We start from the raw sequence: 8,127 nt of genomic DNA on the forward strand, positions 1-8,127 counted from the left end.
TGCATAACAGTACAATTGCATCACTTATACATATAACTACTCTGTTAAGCATATACCTAAATGCAAAGGAGATTTGATCGTAGACTCTAAGAAAATTCTTATTTTTTCATCCCTTTTCAAGATGAAAATGGTAACACACCTCATTTTGAAAATTTTACAATTATAAATTTTTCATCTGCCACAAACAGGACTATTTCTGCATCAATTGCTATAAGGCAATTATAGATATTGTCAATGTGTAGTTTTATTTCATTTTTCTGTTCAACGCTTGTATTTTGTGATTCTATTTGCTCCGTGTTTAAGACCGGACGTTGACCTATAAATGTTAAGCTAAACTTACAAATGTAGATGGAGAGTTGTCGCATTGGCACTCAAACCCCAACTATGTTATTGTCTTGTAATTTGCAAACGCTCGATGAAAAAGTCTTTTAATATCTGTCTGAATGAAAGACATACTGGATTTGAAAATATATCTAAAACATGAGAAGGGAACAGTATTATAATTATATCAGAACTTAGTATGTAATTTATGATGGTAGAAAAAATAACTTTCATTAAGCGGAACTTAAAATTATAAGGAGTTGAAAAAAACTACCGGTAGACCTATATTCTATCAGACCTCCGTAAAATTTCACATGTTGATATTATAAAACGTTTTACAATCTGTCTACGAGAAATTTTGACCTTAACTTGTAGTAGAACGGTACTACTATTTCTTTTAACAATTACAAATATGGATTATATATACAACACAATGTTGTTCTCAATTACAGCGTTAAAGCAGTCTACTCTTCAATGGCTTCAAGGCAAGATTTTTTTTGCTATTTCTACCAGATGTTTATTTACTTCTCTTTCCCGTGTCTTGAGGGCATTAGCAGAAATGCCTGGAACTCCTATTGTGGCAAACAATATTTTTTTGGTATTCATGTCAAATGCACAAGGTCCTCGTTGTCCAGTGAAATGTCTTTTGCTGGTTGGTATTGAATTCAAGTATCCACATTGTTCACAAGGAATGTTCAAAATACTAGTAAATCCAAATCTTTGTTCGTTCATTGTATTGTGCAATTATAAGTTTGAGCCACAACTCACACAAGCTTTCAAAGCTTCGGCCAGTAAATAAAGGTCAAGTAGACGCCGACCATCTTTCCATGCAAAATATTTGCCCTCTTGGTCTATCTGAATAACAGGTTTATCAGCGATGTTTTTTTTTCAACTTTTAAGATTTCAGAACTATTTATGTTAATATTCTCCATGAGTTTCTTTTACCGTTTCCCGCCGTGTCCTTTTCTTTGAGGAAAGACACCGCATTTTCCCGACGGCCCTAGCAATTCCATTATGACGTCGTTTAAACAACGTTAAATTACAGGAAACAATAAACGACGTTTACGTTTGTTATTAACTCCCCTGAAAATGTTGGATATGTCCATAAACAAGAAAAATACTTAAATATGGCTAACATGAAAAAGTAGTGTTCAACCATTTTCAGGAAAAGTTCATTCTTTTGGACTGTTTGCTAATATAAAAAAAAAATTTGTCAGCAACTGCTCAAAAGAATAACTTATGATAAAATATACTAATAACTAGTGTACATATATATTTAGGGGCCAGTTAAAGGACATCTCCAGGTTCCGAGTTTTTCGATGCAAGCGTCAGACTACTATTGTTTTAATTATTTCTAAAATAGACTACATACAAATGTACTGTTACAATAATATTCATATATTTCTAGACAAAATAAAGAAAATCTTCATTAATTGAAATGAAACACTAAATGAAAGTCTATACAATCCACACTTCTGTATTTGGCTCCAATAAGAACACTTGAGAGAACGGTGAAACAATCAGACGAAGAGTTTGCTATAAAACAAAATCTAAAATTGAGAACGGAAATGGGGAATCTGTCAAAGAGACAACAATCCGACAATAGAACAGACAACAATTCGACAATAGAACAGACAACAACAGACGGTCATCAACAGATTTTCAATGCAGCAAGAAACTCCCAACCGAGGGCGCCCCTCAGCTGGCCTCTAAACAAATATATATATATACTAGTTCAGTGATAATGGACGTCATATTAAAACATAAAATTTTACACAAATTATACACAAGAAACTAAAATTAACAATATTACAATACAAACAAAGGTCAGAGGCTCCCGACTTAGGACAGGGGCAAAAATGCGGTGGGGTAAAACATGTCTATCCGATCACCACCATCCCCTATACCTCTAACCTTTTTTTACTGTAGAAAAGTAAATGCATAACAATACGCATTGTTCGGGATTTTAGACCTTGATGTTTGATTAAACCTATGAAATGTAGATTCAGATAATGATAATGAACTGGATAACCACTACCAACATCGATTTATTGATTATTTGAAAAGAATACCTGACTAAATAAAAAGTACAGGTTTCATTGATTCATTCTCTTGGCAATAAAGGGGAAAGAGGAGTGAAAATGGAGGAAGTGAAAATTCATCTTATCAGATTCAAATTAACTGTCTTACGTGAAATCTGCCTCATAAATCTAATTCCTACGTAAGGTTTATATTTTCCCTGATTACATTTATAACGCAAACTACAGTTTAGTCAAACATTTTATTAATTTAAAAGTTTACTATTTTTGACAAAAGAGTTGCTTTTTTTCTCAAGATTCCATCAAATTACCATATATTTTAACTGGCTACATAGGCACAACCACGAACTTTATAATTGGTATGAGTCATAATATTTTTCATAAACTTTGAAGAACACATTTTTTTGAAACACTATTTAAAAATCAATGATTCACTTCATGGCTTAAATAGAGATCGTTTTGCAACCAGTGTTGTGTTTTTATTTTGTCTTGTTAGAAAGAAAACTCTTAAAATTTATCAATCTATCAATCTTATACATGTGGTTTGTACAATCTGTTGCAGTCATTTGCTACTTCAAATAAAAATAATGTTGAACATGTGTTATAGATATGAGAAGGTATGGTATGAGTGCTTGTGAGAACATTCTAAATCCAAGTCACAATTTGTAAAGGTAAACCATGAAAGGTCAAAGTATTGACTTCAACACGGATCCGTAGCTAAAACCGAACAGCAGCCTTTAAAATGTCCTAAATGACTAGTGTAAAAACATTCAATCAGGAAAACCATGTAAGAATTCATCTATATATAAAAATAAACAAAAAACAAGACATGCGTATAAACGAAACCAAAACACGACGACTACCGAACATCAAATCTTAATTGGCTAGCGTTAACTATAAAACACTTGTAAATACACGAAATTGTTTATCTTTTACTTATCCATATCTTAAGACATGCATTGCTAGTTCCAAATAGAGGTAAAAGAAAAACTTACAAACCCATTAACCCGTATATCTTTTTCGTAATGGTAATAGCCTTTGGTATGACTCGGTGTGTTTGTGCTAATATAAAAAAGAAGATGTGGTATGATTGCCAATGAGACAACTATCCACAAAAGACCTAAATGACACAGACATTAACAACTAAAGGTCACCGTACGGCCTTCAACAATGAGCAAAGCCCATACCGCATAGTCAGCTATAAAATGCCCCGATAAGACAATGTAAAATAATTCAAACGAGAAAACTAACGGCCTTATTTATGTAAAAAAAATGATTTTTGTATTCTTGTGTTTCATTTTTGCCCATGTATTTTATCTGAATGTCATCTATGTTTTGTTTTTTGACATATTTGTTTGATGAAGTGATTACGAATATACAACAATGTTCTTTATTTGAAAATGCCTTTCCGTTTCTATGTGTATTACATTGTAGTGTTGTGTCGTTGTTCTCCTCTTATATTTATGCGTTTCCCTCAGTTTTAGTTTGTTACCCCTATTTTGTTTTTTGTTCATGGATTTATGAGTTTGAACAGCGGTATACTACTGTTGCCTTTATTTGCCAGGTCTGGAGTATGACAGTTGTTATTTATTTGTTTTTTATGTGGTTTGTCATTTATTTTGCCATATGATTGGGGACTTTCCGATTGAGTTTTCCTCGGCGTTTAGTATTTTTGAGATTTTGCTTTTAACTGCTACCAATTTTATAGACATTTTTATGCGAATACTATGCAAGTGAAAGGTAAACTTTGTAATAACTACAGGTTACATCTACAACTTTCTATATAAGGAAATGCCTGTACCAATTTAGGAATTAGAGAGCTTATTAATTAACTTTGTTATTGTTTGGCTTTTTAAATATTTTGATATGACCGTCACCGATGAGTCCTATGTAGACAAAACGCGCGTCTGGCGTACTAAATTATAATCCTTGTACCTTTGATAACTATTTACACCACTGGTTCGATGCCACTGCTGGTGGAAGTTTCGTCCCCGAGGGTATTACCAGCCCAGTAGTCAATCCTTCGGTGTTGACGTGAATATCAATAATGTGGTAATTTTTATAAATTTTCTGTTTACAAAACTTTGAATTTTTCGAACAACTTAGGATTTTCTTATCCAAGGCATAGATTACCTTAGCCGTATTTGGTACAACATTTTGAAATTTTTTATCCTTTAGGTCTTGAACTTTGTTATTGTTTGACTTTTTAAATATTTTGATATGAGCGTCACTGATGAGTCTTATGCAGACGAAACGCGCGTCTGGTGCACTTAATTATAATCCTGGTACCTTTGATAACGTATTGCCCTTTGATCAGGGATTTTTATTTATTTTTCATTCGATAGTTCTCCTAATTTATCTTTCAAAGGGAAAAGGGCAAAGTATATTCGTCCCAACTGGAAACGATACTATACGATGATTTATTTGTGTAATACACATCGCCGAGGTAAAAGTTAACAGCAAAAAATACCGAAATCCAAGGGAAAAGTCTCATTGACAACCATACCACATCTTGTTATTTTATAGCATAGGTCAAAATTTCAACAATGTAAGTACAGTCGTTAACTCTGTGAAATAAGAACAAACGAATATGTAAACAAAGAAAACCAAATGCCATATACACAAAGCACATGCGCGAAATGACAAACAAGCGTATGAAAAGGACCACATCACATCAACACAACAACTGGGTGAGGCTGTATAAGTACCAAAAATGGACCAAACAGAACAAACACAAAAAAGGAAACACTTTAACTCATTATTAGGATGATAAACCATGTCTCGATCTGGAACTTATACATCAAGATATCATGTAGTATATGTGAAGTTGAGGTGGAATATTTATCAACCGGGCTAGGTATGTTCAGATGATTCTGTTTAAGAAAACAAAAACAGACGTTCTTAGACAACTTTCTACTCAAATAGTTATGTTATAAATCTGTACTCTATCGAAGTTTTAATTGTAAGAGTCGCTGTCCCTTTTTACGTATACATTTACTTAGTATATAACAAGACAATGCAATTGTTCATGGTTAATAATTCATATTTTACTATTATAGCATGAAGACTCTAAATTCATGGAAGACAACTGTGCACCCAGCTTTGGTTGCATTCGGTCTTTGGGGTTCTCCAGTAGAACAGAACACCAAACTGGCTTACTTTTTTATAATATACGTTGGATGCAAAATGTATGCATCCTAATTTCTCCAACAATGGCATCCTACTACAAACTTTCAGCATGTCTCGTAAGAAAAGACTGTCACAGTACATTTGGCTTTTACTGAATTTTGAACCCTGAAAATATATATAAAATATTAAACATCTACCTGTTCGAAGTGAGGAATATGACAGTTGTCATCCATTCGTTTGATGTGGTAGCGCTTTTAACTTTGCTTGATAAGGGACTTCGCGTTTTGAATTTCCATCGGAGTTCAGCATTTTTGTGATGTTTCTTTTTCTCTAGATTATTAGTCAATCGTCATAGAAAAATTTATTTGTTTGTTTCTTATTCTTGTGGCGCTAATAATTCCTTTGTTTAGGATAACAAAACGAATTGTTTTATTCTATAAATACAGTACGCATGATAAAAAAAAATACATCAAATGATAGAAAACGATATAGATTTCGAAAAATAGAATGTGACCTCTCCAATACATTTGTTGTTTTAGTAAAGGACTTCTATTTGGTGTTTTGTGTTAGGTTTTTGATTTATTTGCATACATTAAACAATATATTTCCACAGGTAGTAGCTTGCGTGTTCTTGATTCAGACCATTCTTAAGTCATGAACACTATTATGCTAGACATAAACCAACATGTAAAAGTACTTGATGTTCTATTTGTACTTACACAACGGTAACAAATATCGTGACGCTGGCATGGGGGCGTGAAAGATGTCTTATAAGGAAACTTTTTCAATAATGGGATACTACAGCCTTCCGATAACCCTTCATTGGCCTGGAAACACCGGTTGCTTTCTGTCGTAAGCGCTAGACATGATATGATGACAAGTATTACAACATATACTCTATAATATAAATATGTCGTGTTTATTGTTGAGGCGAAAAGTAAAGAAAATGATTACTGTTATAAAAATATATATGGGAAATAATAAACGCTATCTGTATCAATTTCATTGTTCTAGATACTTATTTCAGTAGTATCTATATTGTCAACATTATCCAAACCGTTCATTTCTGTCTTGTGTTCTTGTTTAAGGGCTGTTGTTTACAAAGCCTCCTATCTATAAAGTTAAAGTTACACAGTCGAAAATTAACCTAGTAAAACTACGTATTACATCAAATGTTAATCTATTCCCAAAATGAACAAGAAAAAAATCATTTATTCAATTTGTACTCTCGTTTATATTTCCTTGCCATGTATTTCATTTATCATCGATGTGTACAAAATCAGCTGTATTAAGTATTTTTCTATTACAGATAACATACTCTTTGTATAATAAAATATATATTCATCACGATCATCGCTTTTATTAAACATGGACTTGCCACATAGCATAAAGAAAGATAAAACGAAAAAAATATAAAAAAATGAAAAAAAATAGTTGGTTAATGTTTGTCATATTTGTTTATCGTCGATTAGTTTGTTATAAAAAGACCAGTTTGTTCGATTGAATTATTTTACGTTTTTCATGACAGTGATTTTACAGCCGACTATACGGTATTGTTTTGGTTTTTTTTATCATTATTGAAAACGTCCAGTTGCCTTTTATTGATTTCAACAATTCGTTTTATATCTAGGATAAATATCTCCTTGGCAATCATTTCACATCTTCTATTTTTTTTAAAACAAAAATTATTTAATCTATGAAATAGTATCCAAATTATCAATGATTCCAATGTTTCTTTTAACCCAAATATGGAATTTTCCATTAACCATGCAGTGCCGCAGACAGGGTACATACAAGTCTTAATCTATTAAATCAAATTAAATTGAAGATTAATTCAAAATTCAATCATAACATTTTATTGATGTCAAATTTATTTATTTCATTTGTTCTTACCTATGAGCGTTGTCCATCTTGAAATGGTTTAGCCTGCCCTTGATGTGACTCCTATTTTATACAGTCTGTTACAGCCTCAATTTGATATTCACGATGTTTCTCGGCTGCTATTGCGTCATGCATTACATATACGTGTCTTGTATCGATCACATGTAAAAAAAATAAATATTAATGACTTCATATTTTGTTTTCATCAAGCATTAGCACAAAATGTATTAGTTTCCAGATTGATTATCATGTAACCTATAAAATAAGGAAGAAAAAATCATAAGTTTGAAAAGCCCAAAAAATGGATGTGAAATACCTGAACGTATTAGAAGTCTGCATGTTGAGCTATATTTACGAATGATGTCTTTATACCGATGATAAAATTTAGTAAATGTTTTGACTAGTTTGTGATATCGAAAACCCTGGTGTAATAATTTTTCAGTAATACATAAATTTCTCTCGTTAAAATCGAAAACATTATTACATACACGAGCGAATCGTACAAGTTGAGATATATAAACACCGTAAGATGGTGACAAGGGAACGTCACCATCTAAAAACGGATAATTAACGATAGGAAATGAAAAATCATCCCTTTTATCATAAATTTTAGTATTCAGCTTTCCATTAGTGATATAGATATCAAGATCGAGAAAAGGGCAGTGGTCATTGTTAGTATTAGCTTTATTTAAAGTAAGTTCAACAGGATAAATTACATTAATATACATACTGAAGTCGTCATTATTGAGAGCCAAAA

The 8,127-nt window shown here is 32.1% G+C and overlaps 1 long non-coding RNA gene across 1 annotated transcript; it reads right to left on the bottom strand.

Moving 5' to 3' along the window:
* Nucleotides 1-5,481: 5,481 nt before the first annotated feature.
* LOC143053836 (uncharacterized) lies at nt 5,482-7,641 on the bottom strand. Its single transcript, XR_012971472.1, has 3 exons — nt 7,383-7,641; nt 6,209-6,386; nt 5,482-5,654 (listed from the first exon to the last, which is right to left on the bottom strand). It is a non-coding gene; the product is annotated as an uncharacterized LOC143053836 (long non-coding RNA).
* Between the last annotated feature and the right edge of the window lie 486 nt (nt 7,642-8,127).

The sequence above is a fragment of the Mytilus galloprovincialis genome, chromosome 12 (genome assembly GCF_965363235.1).
Source record: "Mytilus galloprovincialis chromosome 12, xbMytGall1.hap1.1, whole genome shotgun sequence".
In the NCBI taxonomy this organism is placed as follows: Eukaryota; Metazoa; Mollusca; class Bivalvia; order Mytilida; family Mytilidae; genus Mytilus; species Mytilus galloprovincialis.